The sequence below is a fragment of the Acipenser ruthenus genome, chromosome 4 (assembly GCF_902713425.1).
Source record: "Acipenser ruthenus chromosome 4, fAciRut3.2 maternal haplotype, whole genome shotgun sequence".
Taxonomy (NCBI): domain Eukaryota; kingdom Metazoa; phylum Chordata; class Actinopteri; order Acipenseriformes; family Acipenseridae; genus Acipenser; species Acipenser ruthenus.
Genome location: NC_081192.1, coordinates 72,300,686 through 72,319,849, shown reverse-complemented (window position 1 = coordinate 72,319,849; position 19,164 = coordinate 72,300,686). Strand labels below are relative to the sequence as shown.

The 19,164-nt window shown below is 37.8% G+C and overlaps 1 protein-coding gene across 6 annotated transcripts in view; it reads left to right on the top strand.

Moving 5' to 3' along the window:
* The first annotated feature begins 4,050 nt into the window (after positions 1-4,050).
* Positions 4,051-19,164, top strand: part of LOC117400494 (adhesion G protein-coupled receptor B1) — a 102,501-nt gene continuing 87,387 nt past the window's right edge. For 3 of the 6 annotated variants that reach the window (XM_059022730.1, XM_059022727.1, XM_059022726.1), the window contains exon 1: positions 4,051-4,422. The gene's annotated coding sequence lies outside the window, so the exon portion shown is untranslated. The remainder of the gene's footprint in view (positions 4,423-19,164) is intronic. The other 3 variants (XM_059022731.1, XM_059022729.1, XM_059022728.1) reach the window with 1 other exon arrangement.

The following is a 19,164-nucleotide window of genomic DNA, read 5'->3' as shown; positions in this document are numbered from 1 at the left end:
ACAGTTGCACTTAAAAAAGCCAACTTAGAAATACTGCAAAAACAACTAGTCTTCACCGAAGCGCAGTATCATCGACCCACAATCTCGGTGCCAATTATCCTGCCAGAGAGAGAAGGTACGTGTGTGCGCTTGTGGGGGTGGAAGGGGGGTTAGTTAGACAATACTATTTTACTATTTATTTTATGGAGACTATATGACATGTGTGTGTCTGCTAATGTATGATCTGTTTATGTGGGGAGGTGGGGGGTTATTGAGAGGTACTGACTTCATGCACTTCACTCACTGTTTGTTGTTTCATTGCAGATTCAGAGTCGCAACCCACTACCTCCACACTCATCCCCCATGACGCAAGCCAATAAGATCAATTCATTACACATGTATTTATATTATGTTTGACAATTGCTTAGACACCTACGTTCACATTTGTGCCTTTTTATTATGTCATATAATATAATCTGTAACAAATCATATGTTCTTGTTTGTTGACATTTGAGTTGTACAAAATAATTTATGAATGTGACATAAACAAATAAAAGGTTATGGTATAACTGGAATTCTGTGTCCTTGTTTCAATGGTCAAAGACGTTGCATATGAGACGACGCCGAATAGCAATCCCTGCAATGTATTCTTGTCCTGCATCAGCAACAGGCTCACCTCCATCATCTCCCTCAGGTTCAGCTATGTTGTCGTCAGGCAACGGTGCTCTTGCTCGCATTGCAATGTTTTGTAGGCCGTAACCACAATCACAGCACAACATTTGGCTGGTGTGAAGTGTAGTCCCCCACTTGACTTGTCAATGCATCTGAACCTAATTACCCACACACCAAAGGTACGTTCAATGATGCATCTAGTGAGGTGATGCGCATTGCTGAATCTTTCCTCAGCAGCATTGCGGGGATGCAGAATAGGACTGAGGAGATACGGTCGTAAGGGGTATCCACCGTCCCCCAACAACCATTCGTCGCCAAATTGCCCGTTCTTTGCTGCCTGGGATATCGTGAAATTGGACCATATGAAGGCATCGTGGGTACCCCCTGGCCACTTTGCCACAATGTCCATGATAACACCCTCGTGATTGCATATAACTTGGACACTGACTGCTGAGTAGCCTTTTCTGCTGACATACATAGGCTGATCTATCTACAGGGTTATTATGGGAATAAGTGTACCATCAATTGCCCCAATGACCTGTGGAATGTTTGCAATGGAATGCCATCCTCTGTGCATGTCATGAACGTCTGCCTGTGTTCTCGGGAACCTAATGTACTCAGGTGCGTGCCTAACAAGCGCTGTCGTTACTGCTTGGACGCACCGTGATACAGACGCTTTGCTGAGTGCCAGCCCATCGCCTATGTTTTGGAGAAAGCTACCTGTGGCATAGTACTGCAATGAACACAGCAATTGCACAGCTGGAGTTAGTGCATAATTGCGCTCAGTGCTCCTCCTCAAATCCGGTGTGAGTAACTCCAGTAAAGTTAGGATTTCATTCCGTGGAAGACGGTATCTTCTAATGATTTCTCTGTCACTAAGTATATCTAACGGATTTAAATTTGTACCTATGTTGTCATTAATTCTTAATAATCTACTGTGAGGGTGGCGTCTGCGACGATTAAGTTCCACAATTCTGGAAATCGCATCCATACTGCCAGATACAGCAAGAGGGAATGATCTCGCAATGCATTTATGTACTTTCACGACACACTTATCTCCTTACGATTACCCCAGATCACTCATAGACCTACAATGTTGTTCATTAACTTGGTTTCAATCCCAGATGGGGGACACTGCTGTTGTACCCTTGAGCAAGGTACTTTACCTAGATTGCTCCAGTAAGAACCCAATTGTATAAATGGGTAATTGCATGTAAAAAAAGAATGTGTAAAAAATAATGTAACTGTATGTAAAAATAATGTGATATCTTGTAACAATTGTAAGTCGCCCTGGATAAGGGCGTCTGCGAAGAAATAAATAATAATAAATAATAATTAACTACTTAACTATGACAGTGTTTGGGAAACGCAACAGATTTGACACGTTGCTCTTACGATGATGTTATGATGTTCGTATGGCTTAAGTTGCTTTTGGGAAATGGCCCCCAGGGCAGCAGCACTGCATTGCCAGGGGTGGCTGGGCTGCTATGGTCTGGAGAGGCCTGCCTGTGAAACACAACATCACAGATGATTTTAAAAATAGTATATTAAAAAAATCTTTCATCATGACCTTTTCTTTAACCAATGCTTCTTTTCAAAGTAACATTGTTCTGTATTCTACAGTAATGCATTTTACACAGTAATTAAAAAAATGTGTAGGTTCAAGCATTACCCACAGCCTCTTGGACATCAGTTGTGAACGTTTTTCTGTATTACCACCCTTATAAAGGTTTGCCACAGTAAATTTGCACTGTAATGTTTTGGTTATATTATGCCATTACTATAGTTTATAATGTTTTTAATATGCTTTTAAATTATTCTTATTTCACCTTTTTGTACTTTTACTATTGTAAACTTTTATAAGGGCACACTCTAAGACTCTTCCTATTTGGACCTGTTGCAATATGGTCATGTAACCTGTAAATTTTTAGTTGAAACTCAAATATCTGTCCCCACATTATTATTGCAATAGATTGGCCTGGGACAGGGAATTTGAAGAAATGTTCTGTATACATGTATTCCCATAGTAAAAGCCTAAGTATAATAAAGCACAGGTAAGCACGGTAAAGAATTGCTAAGCATTGTAAACCAAAGAGAGATATTTTAAAGCATATTTAAAAATTGGTAAACCAGGGTAAACTAAATACATAGTATAACCACTGGAACTGCATAGTAAAAGTATTTACATACTGAATTCTTACATATAAGAATATATAGTTTTAGTCTTTAAAAAAAATCCGCTAGCAGATCTATTATGTCGGTGGTTCTTTAGAAGCAATTACGCGAAGATTGCTTCCCCCACACCGCCTCTGAGTTGCTCCCACGCACCGACACATACATGGGCATTTCTCACAAGTTGGGCTTAGTCATAGAATTGAAAAGAACACCCACATAACGGAAGCAGAACAGGTGTTGCCATTTGAGAATAATGCATTTGGATGTGACATCATTTACACATATGAGAGAGAGAGAGAGAGAGAGAGAGAGAGAGAGAGAGAGAGAGAGAGAGAGAGAGAGAGAGAGAGAGAGAGATTCAAAAAGTTTTATTCAGAACTTTAGGTGTCAAATGTGTATAGAAATGCGGTGCAATTTCACATATACCGAATTTGATTTAATGGCTGGTTAATGTTCAAGAATTTATGTAATTGTGCATTGAGGTGTGAAATACCGGGGTCTACCAACAATGCGCTTGTAGCTGTACAAGACACTTTAAACAAAAATTATTACATTTGTTTTATAATTCAAGCCGTTTTTAAATTTCGCTGGTCTTGCCTTGTAATTGGTTTATAGTCACCCACCTCTTCGTCTCTTTCTTTTTTATTGATTATGTGCATGCCTTTTGTCTGGTGTGTTGTTTTCTTTCTTTTTTTGTTGCTCCAATCATGTTCATTTTCTTACGTGACAACATTTCTCTGAAAGCGACCACGGCTGTCATTGCCATTGGAAACACGTCTCTAAAAATACTTCTGTGATCATGTCCTCAGCCTAATATTTTGGAAGGCTAAGCAGTCCCCGCAACTGAAACCCCGAACTGAAATCAACTCGGAAAACAAATATAAATCAAATATGAGTTGCTGTTATACAGAAAAATTCCTTTTTACATTGCTTTATCTATCTATCTATCTATCTATCTATCTATCTATCTATCTATCTATCTATCTCTCTGCTCAAAGCTGAGCTCTTCTGCTCCTCTCCTGTGTTCAACATCTGTCTTTATGTATGCGCGTCTACATCTCTCTCTCTTTTTCTCTCTCTCCTCTTCACGTCCCCCGCTTTCTCTCTCACTCCCTTCCCTCCTCCTCTCTCTCTCTCTCTCTCTCTCTCTCTCTCTCTCTCTCTCTCTCTCTCTCTCTCTCTCTCTCTCTCTCTCTCTCTCTCTTATCGACTCCACTTGACCCACACGCAACTGAGGCAGAAAGAGAGGGGGCTGCTGGATATATGATTTTGTGATGAAGCCGTTCAGTACAAAGACCGGTTCGAGTTTCAGCGCAGAGGCAGTCAGGCGATGATAATCAGAACGAAGAGTGAAGAAGTACACTAGAACAAGTGAGAGCAAGGTGAACAAGAACCGAGCAAGCTGGAGATAACTCGCCTCTTAGTTCGAATACAACTGGACATTTAACAAAACTATAATAAAAAAGAGCAAGACTAAAACATCACTAGGACTGGATTCTACTGACCAACTGCATTATGCCAGTGGATTTGTTGATGGATTTCTCTGGAAAATCATTTTGATGGAGTAATGTTAAGGGATCTTCCAACTTTACACAGGTAGGAGGTTTATTTGACATGCCTTTTAATCCACTTCCACATGTAATGCAATTTGTTTTTAATGCAGTAAGAGTGGATTAAAACATTTGATATGATCTGATATATGCACCAAGTTCGGTCGCGAGGATTGTCATGCTGTAAAACTACAAGTGAACTAAGAGCAATGAGGAGTGACAATTCAAACTGCCATAGGTGGATATTAATAGAACCGATTAAATCAACCTAAAACAGAAAAGAGCTACGGTGTCTTTAAAATTTGTGAAATAAAACTTCTTGAGTAGCTGTAAAACTGCTCGATGTAGAACACGTTCATATAGATATCTTACAAAACACCTATGTGTTTTTTTCTTTGTACGGTAATGAAATTGCATTATACGTTTTAAAAAACAGTACTAAAAATACAACGAACACGTTGTGAGACTAAAAAATAAATTGGCGCATTGAGAAACTTCAGCTTCATTTCAACAGAACCAGGTGGATTTTTGAGAGCTCTCGCTGGCTGGTTCAGGCTTTCGTTAGACCCAGTATATGTCCCTTTAAATTGGAGACACGGTACCGGAGCCTGAAAAGCACGGTAAAGCAATGTATAATTCTGGAGGGGGTAGGGGTTGTCGAGTATTTAAGTATTTAAGCGACCATTTCAGATGAATGCCATGATACATCCGACTAGATAGCTGCTTAGTATGCTACAGTGTATCCATAAAAAAGCGAGTACAATGTGACATTGAATGTGTCTAGTATATATTTGGTTCCTATTGATTTTTTAACTAAACAAGAGATTAGTTAATACTTGATTTACATGAATACTTATTTTCAAATCATATGTTTGTGTCAAAGCTAACAAAAGTAACAATTATATATATGTTAGGCCTATAATAAGAAATAAAAATCTTCAGAAACACATTTCGCTGTTTATTTTAGTTGATTTAGAATACTTAGGACGCACATAAAAATACAAGTGTATATATACCTATATAAAAAGAGTGTAAATACTACAATGCATGCGATTCATGTTTAATCCGTCAACATAATGTACACTGCATTGGTGCACCCTAAAAAAGCCACAAGCGGTAGGCTACTGCATTTTAACACAGCCTGAAACCTGTTTTAATGAGACATTTCCAGTGCTTCATTGTGTAGGGTTTTTATTTTTTTTTATTATTTTTTTTACATATAATTTAGATAGATAGATAGATAGATAGATAGATAGATAGATAGATAGATAGATAGATAGATAGATAAGCATAATTTAGATTGTCTATTTAACATCATGTAATCAGACAAACTAATGATATCGCACAAGTCCCGGATGCCATAATAGTAGAACAGTATTTCATGTTAGATTTTGAAATGTCACTTTTTATTTTTATGTATTTATTTATTTTAATTTGTCAGTTTTTGTCGACTTTATGAAGCACAGTTAGTTAATTATATACGGTTATGGAAAACTTTTGTCCATAGTTCTATGTGTTGTCACCGGTGCAGGGATTGTGCGATACACTCACCAGCGCTATAGTAAGAGAAGGTTTCGATTTGTTACAGTAGACTAAATGATCAGAGGTTATCAAAAAGCTACTGCCTGCTGCTATTAAGAAAGAAAGAAAGAAAGAAAGAAAGAAAGAAAGAAAGAAAGAAAGAAATGTATTCAGCAGGGTTTCAGAAAGCTCTGGCAGTCTGGCAGCAATGGGCATTACGGGATAAATTCCCAGTTTACTCTGTAGGGGGAAACCGATAAACGTGCAACAGTCCTTAGCTGAGAAATGCAAGGCAGTAGATCAAAAAAAAACTGTGATGTCTCAAACCAGTGAAGAAATAGCGGCCGTGGCATAGAACAAATGTGCGCTTCTTTCTAAATAAGCAATTCCATTCGGTGCTTGTAGTTCATTCAGAAGCTCAAAATGGATGTGTCTGAAAGAGCAACAGCAGTTTTTAGAGCTGGTGCTATTGGCTACTAACAGGTTAGAACCACCGCCAACTGCACAACAGTCTCGCATATGTATTATTATTATTATTATTATTATTATTATTATTATTATTATTATTATTATTATTATTATTATTATTTTCCACACATCACAGTGAATGTTTTGCAGTTAGCTATTAAGTTCACATAAGCATAGCCAGACATGAATGCTTTCCTCGTTACTGTACATTAGAACAGCCTTGAACTGGTATCGATATAGCTGAGACTGAGCAAATTATACAAGGCAACAGCTGCCCAGCCTTAGTAGGGCCTTGGTAATTCTACAGTATAATTCATTGTTCATTGATTGAACTATACAGCATAATCAGTGGCGTATGCGCACAATAAACATGTAAAAGAAAATCGCGATTGTCTACAGTTAAAAAATAAATAAATAAATAAACTTTAACATTTCTAAAATAAAAATCATATTATTTTGTAACTGCATATTGTAAGGTCTGCAATTTGAAAGAAATCCCTGACCATTAAAATTAGGATTCACATCGAATTCCAGAAACAGAGAGCACACTGTAAAGTGTAGCCCCTGCTGGATTGTGGGAGCTTTTTAAGGAATCACTGTGGACTCCGATCATTTAGTAATGGACACATAGCTTCAATAAAGCAATGCTGCTTTTTTTTTTTTTTTTTTGACAACTTCAATTCATTTCCAAACTTCACAGCACAACCAGCACATTGAAATAGAGACACGTTCCTATAGAGAAGGGTTGGCTCTGGTACAATATGTAGAACATTAGGTCATCACTAATGCTACCATCTTGCTTTGAATTAACTACTGGGCTACTAGAGCAAAACCAGCCCTATATCATGCTTGTCATTTTCTTATTTATTATGCCGGCCAGTGTTTGTTCGGTAAACTAATAGAAATCTGGGCGTGCAGCACATTGTTTTTGCTGGAACAGATTACATTTCCATAATTGGCACACCAGGAATCCCCTAGTCTGTGTTTCTATCTATAGTACCATGTTGTTATCTTGTAACTCCTGACAGAGGACCACATTTTTACATAGCACATTTGATTCAAGACACATATGTTCTGATATTTATTTGCCTTATGGAATTTCAGTTTTAAGGTTAATAGTGTTTATTTATGTTGCCATTCCCCACTGTATTGTGGGTACTGTAGTTTGATCACACAGTAATTACTTAGGCGTTTGTCTGTGAAAAAAAACTACAACTCCTCCTAAAAAACTACAACTCCTCCTCCTATGTCCTGCTTCCCACAAACACTTTATGTCTATAGTTAGAATTATACTATATATATATATATATATATATATATATATATATATATATATATATATATATATATATATATATGTTGCATGGCAGCCTCCAGGTTTCCAATATGAAACATGTTAAATGACGTTGGAACCCCCTTTCCCCTTGACTCCCCTCTAATGACCTCCGTAGCTTGGAGTTCATTCTTCTGGTCCAAGCTATGCAGGTTTATCTTTCATCATGTCCCTTGCTCATTCCCCTGTCCTTTATATAAAGTCTGGTAAGAGGTAATAGCACAAGTATCAGGTTGCCTTTAAGAGCTTTTCTGGAAAATTGCCTGGCTCTCCACTTTGTCCTTAAAACTATCTAATGTACTGGTGATGTGATTAATGCTTCAAGGTCTTAAGATAAGAGCAGAGTATTAGTTTAAAGTTTATTAGTTTAAGTTTAAAAAATAAAAGAGGGGAGTGGGCCGGTTGGTGTGTATGTCAGTATACCACCTTACTAAGAGACAAAGATCAGGTGCGAACCAGCATCTAACCACAGTACAAATAGGATTTAGTCCCCTGGATTTCTCTTGTACTCACTTAACAGCCTCCCACTAACCCACTTCCCTGATCCAGGAATATCTTTTACAAAACATAGATAAACCTAGAACATGTATCAAATGATAGCTTCAACCACACTAGGATAGGGAATACAAAACTGGCACTAAGGCTAATGCAAGGTATGTTTTTTGATGCTCACTGAACACCAAAGCAGGCATGACTACCTGCAAGATAATTAAGAAGGACTGATATCTATGCTATCTGGTGGATATTACTGTGATAGTAATAAATCACTTGTTTGTCTTATTTACTAAAAACAACACAAGTGAACCAAGCAAAATTGGGTTGAAAAACAAAAGCAAAGCAGATTTATACTTTTTAAAATGATAAATAAGAGTACATTTACTTACGTAAATTTACTTACAAAACTTACGTACATTTACTTACGTACGTTCTCTAAGACAGGCTAGTACTGTATTCTCCTCTGTGTAACCACAGCAACGCAAACCAGTTGTGGTTTGTTCTCCTTTAATTAGTTTGCTCCCTCTCTCTCTCTCTCTCTCTCTCTCTCTCTCTCTCTCTCTCTCTCTCTCTCTCTCTCTCTCTGTGTGTGTGCATGTAGACCTTTGGGAAATATTAAATCAGAATTGCTTTTTTTAACTGCATCAAATTGCTGATCTATCTCACAATGTGCTTTGACCGCACCCTGAACAATATTACTGAATTATATTCTGTAATATTTCATTTTATTCTATTTCTGTTTATTTTCTATTGCGATGGTTTTTTTGTTAGTTTAATCCTGCCTCCAGGACTATCCCAACATGCAATTCTGTATATCAGAGACATTGCATACTTGCACAGACTGGGAGACACACAGCAGTGCCGTGAAGATAAGCAGCAAACGGATCCTAGCAGCTAATTAATCTCAGAACTTTATCAAGTTGGGTCTTTCAGTTTATCTTCATAGCTATTTCCATTAAATCCTGGGATTAGCCTGGTTGCTCCCTTTATGATGTGGTGACCAGAACTGGACACATTAGTCTAAGTCCTCTACTAGTGTACTCTACACTTTTGGCTATATACCTATGCATTCGGTTTGACTCTTAGATTACCGTCTGGTTTTATATACTGTATCTGACTGCATATAATGATCAGTGGTTAAAGTGAGGGGGACCCCTCTGGCAGCCATATTTTGCAGACTGATTTACTTAAAACAGATTATTATTAGTAATAAAATGAGGAACAGTTTGCACAGGAACAAAATCTTAATAAATATGGTACCCCAAGCCCCTTCTTGACCATGGACTTGACCCAGGAAGCACCTCCAAACCAGAACACATTAGAATGGGAATATTGTCACCCCTGAAATGGAAATGGAAATATGTTTTTACTTACTCTTTTGACAACATTTTAACTTCATACAGTACCTTGACAGGCGCTGTTTAAGTGTATATCATTGTTATTGTTATTATTATTAGTCTTGTAAAGTTGGTCTCAGCCACACAGTTTAAAAAATGCCATGCTGTGAAGAGTGTGCACAGGCGACGTTCATTTACATGAGAGCTTGTTTGCTCTGCAGGTAGAGTAGCTGAATAGACAGCTCCCTGGGTTTAGCTGCATTAATTCAGTGGCTTTGAGATAAAAGCATACTGGGCAGGGCTTGGTAGTGTTAATGCTGGGAGCGTGCTCTGCAGGAACAGAGCTACAGCTACCACATCTCGGTCCGCTCGCAGTCCCCACTGGAGCAGCAAATTGTTCAACGTTTAGCTCTGATAAATAATGGAGCAGTAAGACTACTCTAATCTAGGAAATTCTCCCACTGCTGTAAATCAAGTTGCTTTGGTGAACCATGCAGCATTTTATGTATTTATTTATTTATACTTTCTATCCCCCCCCCAAAAAACCAAACAAACACTGAAAGACAACGTAAACAGCACTTAAATTCACCCATTGGATATAAGTGGAATCTATTCAAAAAGAATAGATTGTTTAAAAACAATTATAGAACAGTTCCAGTTTAAAAGACTGCATTGTTTAGGGAATACCACCAGAAGAGAATACTGGAAGAGATGGGCTGGTGAGAATCTCTGTTAACCAACAGGCTGTCAGCATTCTGACCAGCATCCCTGCTCCTGCATGCTTGTCTTACTTTGCAGTCAGTCTGCTCGCTTTGGCAATCCCAGTACTGACCCTGCCCTTATAAAAGTTTACCATAGTAAAAGCACAGAAAAGTGTTACAAAGCATAGTGAAAGCATGGTAAAGCATAGGTAGGACTTGTAAAGCCCAGAGGTATAGTACAAGATATTAAAAAAACACAGAAAACCATGGAAGATGCAAGCAGGGGGAGCATGCAGAAAACTGCTAAATTACCATGCAAATTTACTGTGCTAGACATTTAAAAGGGTGATTCCGAGATATCAGCCAGGTGGTAAATTAAAAGCTTATTGCTTAGCATTATACTGGGTTGTGATCTTGAATTAAAAGCTTTGGGCTCAAAATGCTGCAGCAGGCTTCCAATGTAATCTGAGGTGTTTGTCAATACATTATACCTTTTCTGTCTCATATATATTTATATAACAATCCCATCATATATATGGGTGTAAGGCTAGTGCAAGTTTTAATGTCTGGATTTTTTGGGTCACTTATGAATTACCCATTTTGACCTGCGGCAGTGTGGTGGTTGAGTTTTGTGAAAAACTTTAAAATGGGTCGACCTCCACGCTTTGATAAAAGACCCAGTTTAGATTCTGAGATGAGGTACAGCCCAAATACTGCATTAAAGTGTCAGATCACACTGTCTGCTTAATGCGCAATCTTGTTTAGTTTTTCTTTCCTGAATGACGCTTATGGAAGCTCTGTGAGTTTGTTTGCCAAGGTTTTTCCCCTCCAGCAGAAGCACTGTCCTATTTCTCAGATTCTCAGTTGTGACAGTCACTGCTCGGTCACAAATGCTCTCTTGTAATTGGAAGCCCCAAGGCAATGTTCGCATCACCTTTGACTTTCCAAACCTGCGCACATCAGCCTGGCTCTTACCCGTGTGACTTTCAAGGGAGTCAGAACCAAACAAGGCAGGTAACAATAATCAAGCTAAAAGCTTTTGGCTTATCTTGCCAAAAATGTTTTACACCTTCTAGCAGATTTCAGGTACTGTCTATTGCCTGCAAAGGACAAGCCTTAATTATTTCAGCAGCCTAGTTGAGAAATTCACTGTCTAGTCCCTAACACTGGCCCTTGCTTTGAGTTTTTCTTTTTTAGGATTAATAGTTATTCAAAGTCCAAGGGCTTAGTACACACACGATTATTAATGCGTTACATGAATTAAACAATGATGCTTTACATTAATTCCATTTATTGGAATAACTCCCCAAATCGTTCCCTCCAGAAATAAAAAATAATTAATTTCGTTGGACTGTTTATTAAAATGTATGATCTAGGTCTGGCCTTCTATTGACCAGATTTGCCCTGGACTAAAAAAAAGAACAACAAAAATGTAGGATATAAGGATTTTTAACAGCAGCTACAGTTATGGCCACAAGTTTTGCATCACCCTATAGAATTAACTAATTTTGCTTCATAAAGTTGAACGAAAACTGTTGAATAATGTTACGTTAACATATTGAATTACATACCGCTTGTAGTTTTCCATATAAAAAAACTACTATTATGGCTTCCGGTAGACTTTTGCGAAGTGTTTCTTTGATTACGTGATGTTAAATAAAATATCTAAATTCTGTTCATATATATATATATATATATATATATATATATATATATATATATATATATATATATATATATATATTTTTTTTTTTTTTTTTTTCATTATGCTTCAATCCTAAAAATCTAAGTGATGCAAAACTTCTGGCCTTAGCTGTAGTTTGTTTCTTGTTAGGTATCATCATTATCATCATCATCATCATCAGCCTTTTTCAATCCACTGCTGGATGAAGGCCTCCCCAAGATTCTTCCACAAAAGCCTGTCTGGTGCGTCCCTCGTCCACGTTGCTCCAGCGTCTTTCCTAATTTCATCTTGCCATTTTCCTGGAGGTCTTCTTCTTGGTCGCTTTATATCTCTTGGGATCCAGTCTAGTATCTCCTTGGTCCAGCGATGGTCTATTGTTCTTGCTACATGTCTGGCCCACTGCCATTTCAGTTTTTTCGCTCTAATAATAACATTACATACTTTTGTTGGTGCTCTTATCCATTCCTTCCTTTTCCTGTCTCTTTTTGTTATTCCCAGCATGCATCTTTCCATACTCTGTTGAGTCATTTGTAATTTTTGAGTCATTTTTGCATTGAGGGTCCAGGTTTCGCATCCGTAAGTTAGCACTGGCAACACGCATTGGTCAAAGACTTTCCTCTTGAGGCATAAGGGTAGTTTCCCTTTCAGAACCATGATTAAGGCACTCCAGACCATTTTTGCTCTTCTGTTGATTTTGCACATTTGGTTCTCCGTTGCCGAAACTAACTATCCTAAGTATACGTAGTTATTGACTTCTTCAAGTTTGACCCCATTGACTTCAATTGCATGTGGAGTGGTATATTTATTGAACATGACTTCTTCAGGTTAATTTTCAAACCTGCTTTGATGCTAGTCTCATGTAGTTCTTGTATTTTTGTTTGTAATTCTTCTGGGCACGTTGTAAATATGAGGATGTCATCAGCAAATCGTAGGTGATTCAAGTAGGCTCCATTGATCTTTAGACAGTGTTTTGAAATCTTGTTAGCTATATATATATATATATATATATATATACCAGCATCATCCCAAGGCACTTTCTCTTCTACTTAAAAATATTTTCTGTTACATAACAAAACATCAGGAAACTAACCAGATCACTTTCATGACAATAACCTACTCTTAAAATGTTAAATAGCATCATATAAATGCCGGAATCCAAAAATCCTATGTAAAAATTGTATTTCCAATGTTAAAATAAAGGCCAGCTGTTTCCATAACAACCCTGATTCAAAGCTGCCACTTTCAGCCTTTTAAAAATGAAAAAGCATCCTGTTTTTCTACAGTCCTATCCTGGTTAACAAACTCAATAAATAAATAAATACAAGTAAAAGCTGTTTATCTTGGTATGCAAGATGTAATTTTCTGGAACCTCTGACTGAAATTAAGAATCGTTTGAGAAATTTTAGAGCACAATAATTTAGGATAGTTTCTGATATTTCTGACACCTGGCTTTCCTTGAAGGTCTCAGAGTAGAGCCTACATTGGTTTGACTGTAGGTAATGGTTTCTTATATATGTAAATACAGTGCATAAAGACAAGTTATTACATGTCCATTGCTTTTATTTAGTGCAAAGAAAATCCCTAATTAAATAGAATATTTAATATCTGAGAACCCCAGTAAAAGTAGAGGGAGCAGTTATTAGAAGTACTTTGTTGAGATTATACTAAACTGATCAGGTGGCACCAATCTAAACATATATATATATATATATATATATATATATATATATATATATATATAGGATATTGCTAAGTCTGCTCCGAACTGACTGAAGTTACTGCATTAAGAAAGTTGTCTGACCTGGAATAAGTTTTACCTGAATCTATAGGTCTCAATTGATTACTTAATGCATGAAAAGACCCAGGGTTTATTATGAGCCTGGTTGCTGGCACGTAATCCTTTTAGTAAGACATATTAACAAGGTAGTTTTAACAAGGACAAGGGTGCACTTTTGTTACTGTTCTGATTGAATTATACAAGTCATAAAAAATATTTTGAAATATTTTGGACTGATCGTTTATGTTAACTCACAAACACCTCCACACACCCACACACACACACACACACACACACACACACACACACACACACACACACACACACACACACACACACATTCCAAGACAGACCCCAGATGCAGGGAGCTGCACTTAATAACAAGTAAATTATCTAAATGTAGACAGAGATTGAACTGGCAACCCCCATGGCTATTTACTGAATGGTCTGTTGATGAGACTCAAAGAATGGAAGAGCAGATAGAGCAGAGATACTCAGGCTTCTTCTTGCACAGTAGCGATCACCAGGGCCAGCCTTACCTCTTTGTGGGCCCCATGTGGTGGACAAATGGGGGTCCCCCTTTCAGCCACAGTATGAAAAGCTAAACAATGTCTTAAAGGGGCTGGTAGCCTGGACAGTCTTGCAGTGTTTATTATAGTCTGTTCTGGTTAGCAAGCAGTAGCAAAGCAGTCTAAAAATGACACTGTATAAACTATATACACAAAATAAGCTTATGTCACACCTAAAAATGTTGCTATAAATTCAGTAACTCTTGAGATCCAAAGAAGTATTTATGCCCTTTCTCCCTCTGCCACTGCCTGAACTCACAATTATTGCACATATTTTTTAATAATTAAGATTACACATTTTCGCTGATATTTTGCACCAAAATCGTAGTTAATTTAAATTTCCTGTGGGTCTGTTTCCTTGTCTGCTGTTCACTATTTATTTGTATATATCTTCATTTGCTGTTGAAATTAGCTATTTGTTTGTCTTACGTACTGTGACAGAACAGCATCACTGGTAAGCTGTTTCTACCCAGAAGTGAGACTCAGACACATAAGCTGCAGGTTAAGCGCTAATGTGCCTGTTTATTTACAACACAAACAAAAATAACATAGACTACAGAACACATTTAACAAAACAAACAGGGCCAAAAGCAAAGGTTATACAAAAAACTCACATAACACCAATATTAATTCTAACTAGCATCTGTGATCACCCTATATATATATATATATACCTGTGGCTGGAGCCTTAATTAATAATTTACTCATTTATTCAATTCACGGCTCCAGCCACATTCCCACATGTTTCGACAGGGACAAATTTAACCCCTTCCCTGCCAACCCAATATTCCCCACACACGTGCACCGGCAGGGCTTTCACCCTGCCACACTGCCATTTGTTTCCCTGTCTTCCTGATGTTTTGGAGGGTTCAGTACAAAAGTGCTTGGTTGATGTATTCATGATTGCTTACTAAAAAAGTAAATGGAGAAAAGAATATTATTGAAACCAACCAGTACAAGCAAAAATGAAATAGTGCTGATCACAGTTGCTGTTAAATTGCTGTTCACGACTCTGCTCTGAACAACTTCCTCACGCCAGGCTCAAATAATCAAGAACAACAAGACAAATAAACAGAATTATATGTTGCTTACCTATTTGAAATTATAATACACACACAGAAGTATATTCAAGAAATACAATCAAAGGGCACAGGCGTACAGTCTCCCAAAACGTAAAGTATAGGTTATTATTATTTATTATTATTTCTTTATTTAGCAGACACGTTTATCCAAGGCGACTTACAGAGTCTAGGGTGTGTGAGCTATGCATCGGCTGCAGAGTCACTTACAACTACACCTCACCCGAAAGTCGGAGCACAAGGAGGTTAAGTGACTTGCTCAGGGTCACACAATGAGTCAGTGGCGGAGGTGGGATTTGAACTGGGGACCTCCTGGTTACAAGCCCATTGAACCACACAGTTGTTTATGAACAGGCTCTCGATAACAAATTCCAGGTAGATTATGAAGTTCTGCTTCTGAACACAGTAAGTTCATGCCCAATAAGTTTACCCATGTTTATACATTTGTATGGGGTGGGGCCCGGGGGGATAATTTGTTAAAACAATAGTAGCCTAATGTTAAAACATTGACAATGGTGTGGTACGAGTGGGCATCCAAATCCAAGATCAATAGAAGCAATACATGGGTCCTCTTGAGGCGCGTGGCCCTATGCAATCACATAGACTGCATGATAATCTCTCACTCAATCTATCAGCAATGGAGGTGTCCACAAGGATAGTACACATAAAATGTATAAACATATTTTTTATGATAGAGTAAAAGAGCAGCAGTATTTAAATCTGCCACTGTTCACATAATTAAAATAGACTCCAGTGTCACTGTCTTACATAAAGTACAGCTTCAGCACCATTAACAGCATTCCTCTGGCTTAGCTCTTCTCTGTTCATCCATTAAAAAAGTATCAGAGATCAGCACCATGGTCAGTAACACATCAGTGCTCCAGGCAGCATTAGCTATCCAACCTGACTAACTGGAGTTCAAAAGAGTGCAGATTATATAGCCAATAAGAAAAGGGCTGACTGCAGCCAATCCCCACATGAGCTGCTGCCTTCTCTTAAAGGACACATTTGGCCAAATTTGGACCAGTGGATCAGTGCAGCTCAGTGAAGTCTATGCAATGCTATCTTGTGTATCCTGTTTTATTTTTTCCTTGCCTGGCACACATATACATCTTCTTCTTCTTTTTCTTTAGTACAGAATATTGAACTACAAATCATTTTTGTCTCTCACTTCTCAACCTGTCATATACTGTAACATTTTTTTTCTACAAAAACAATATCTTGTATCATGCAGCCCTAGTTTAATTAAAATGAAATATGTCAACTGAATATAAAGTCATTATTCACTGGTTGCCAATTGCTGAGTAGCATAAAAGAGCTATCATTCTAAACCTCACAAACACAAACTACCTGACATAACCAGTAATAATATCCAGCCTCCTACAGGGAACTAAAGACAACAGCTTAATATAACGTACCAACAAATGTACATTTGTCTTTCAAACTTGTTTTGTTTAATAAAACTGACAGTGACTTTTCTACTGTCATTTATACTCTTCTGGTGTGTTTCTAAATTTGGAACTGAACCAAATAGTCCCTTATAAAAGTGTACTGTGGTGCACCATGATACAAACATAAAAAATAGTAAAATCACACAAATTAAGCACAGGAAAACTAATGCATGGAGAGGTATGGTAAAACATGATTGTAAAAAAATGTGGTTAACCATGGTAAAGGTGTTAAACTCATTGTATATGCATAGTTATTAGTGGTCCCTTCTGAATACATTAGTCCCATTTGTTTGTCTAAGCTGGTTGCCAGGCCCCCACCAATTAAGCTTCTAATAAGCACTTAATTGGTCCAATTAAGTAATTTAGGGTACAGTTGGAACAAAAACCATGCGGGACACTGGCCCTCGAGGACCAGGATTGGATACCCCTGCTCTAGAGCTTGCAGCTCCTGAGTATCTCCTGCCTCACTTGGTCCATAATAAGACAGAACCTTCCAATCCCCACCCCCTTCCTCATTTAATTTCAAACAATACGTTCTGAACTATATTTTTTATTCTCTGTGTAAGAAAGAATAATCCCACGCATGTTTTTATACCACAGGGAAAACTGGGAATTGTGTTCATTATTTACATTCTACGTGTGACATGGGATGAAATGTGTGTGACATCACTCAACACGGGTAGAGGTGGGCGTTAAGCTTATATAGAAGTAAAATAATGAAGATAACCGTAGAAACTGCCACACAGGGGTCAACTATAGTGTAATGAATAAAGAACCACAGTACTGTAAATTCAGTAAAAAAAAAAAAAAATGTATTAGTTGTATAGTAAAAGATGTCTCCTTGATGTTAGTTCATAGCGTCATTATATAGTTTAGTTAGTTTTGAAAACTAGTTCATTAGACAGAAAGCAGACCTAGTTGACTGTACATTCCATAAAGGAAGCTGTATCTGCAGTGGCACAAGCTTACTCCCTCTTCAAACAGCCTTATAACCCTGTCTGTAATTATTATTGTAACAGTGAAAATATCCTTGCATTGTTCACATGATGCCTTCACTTCTAGAAACTAAATTTGAATCCCTGTGTCAGTGAAATCATAAGAACAGTAACGAGGAAGTGAGGATTTTCAGTATTCAGCAACCCATTCCATACACCCACCGTAAAAAAGAACCTTCTACCCTGTCTTCTAAATCTAAGTCTCTACTCAATTTCCAGATTTGTCCCGTGGTCCTCGTAGCAGTTGAGCTCTGGTGATCTGGGCTCCAATACTATCATAGAGCCTGCTTATAATTGCTTCCATAAAGTCCACCTTTGTCCGTCTGATTGAGTAGCTGAGAGGCGTGAGGTCTACCTGTAGTTCCTTGCAGACTGCAGGTACTGAAAACTGAAAAGATAGTCGAAGCACTGCTTGCTAGCATTTCTATATTTAGGCACAATACTATATGGTCATTTCTTTTTGGACGTGGGTCGCATGCTGTTCTGTTGTATGGCAGGGAGGGGAACCCCAAGCTACGTCTTTGGTCGGGAAGCGGTGCTAAGCCAGGTGTGTAGTGCAATCTTCTACCTGATTAGTGGTTTGGTGCAGTGCTGCTCCTCAGCACAGTGCGGCAGGGAAGACAGCTGCTCCAGCAACGTGCTCAGCTCTGTTCCTGTTCAGTAACTAGTAATGACAACACCAAGCTGCTCGACTACAAGAAAAGGCTCTGTTGTCTTTTCATCAACACAGTTGAGACTGTTAAACTGCGGTCTACTCAAGTTCACGTTTGCTCTAATGCACTACATTTTATTTCGTATTGTGCAACAAATTGATATTTATTTCCCCTTCCTGTTTTGATTTTTTTACCTCCACTGAGAGTATATTAAAGAGAGGGGACCATATTTACAGAAATGAAAATGTTACTTTGACTTGAGTATCTGAAGGATGAACTAAGGGAGGTTGTTAGCCTTTTGAAGGTCTTTGTGTTTTGCATTCATTTCCACTCCAAATCATGAAAAATGCATGGGCATCTGGAGGTTTGAAGCCGTGCAAGATCTTTTCAAATCTGCTGAAAACACCACTGCGATATTTGCAAAGGTCACTCATAATGGCAGATCAGAACACAAGACATCCACCTGGAGAGGTCAGAACCGAAACAGGAGAAAGGTTTCCCCAATATTGCTTGTATTTTAACACCCTTCACAAATGAACTACTAATTACATAGATGATGTGGTAATTTATTTTTGTTTCTTTGTCTGACTTGTTTCATAATTATAAGTACCATTCTATTAATTTGGGTTCAAAAACAGTTTCTGAGAGTATACCACTGTGCAGAATATTTTAGCATTATACAATAGTAATAAAGGGAGGTTTCTGTTTGATGCTTCTTTCTATGA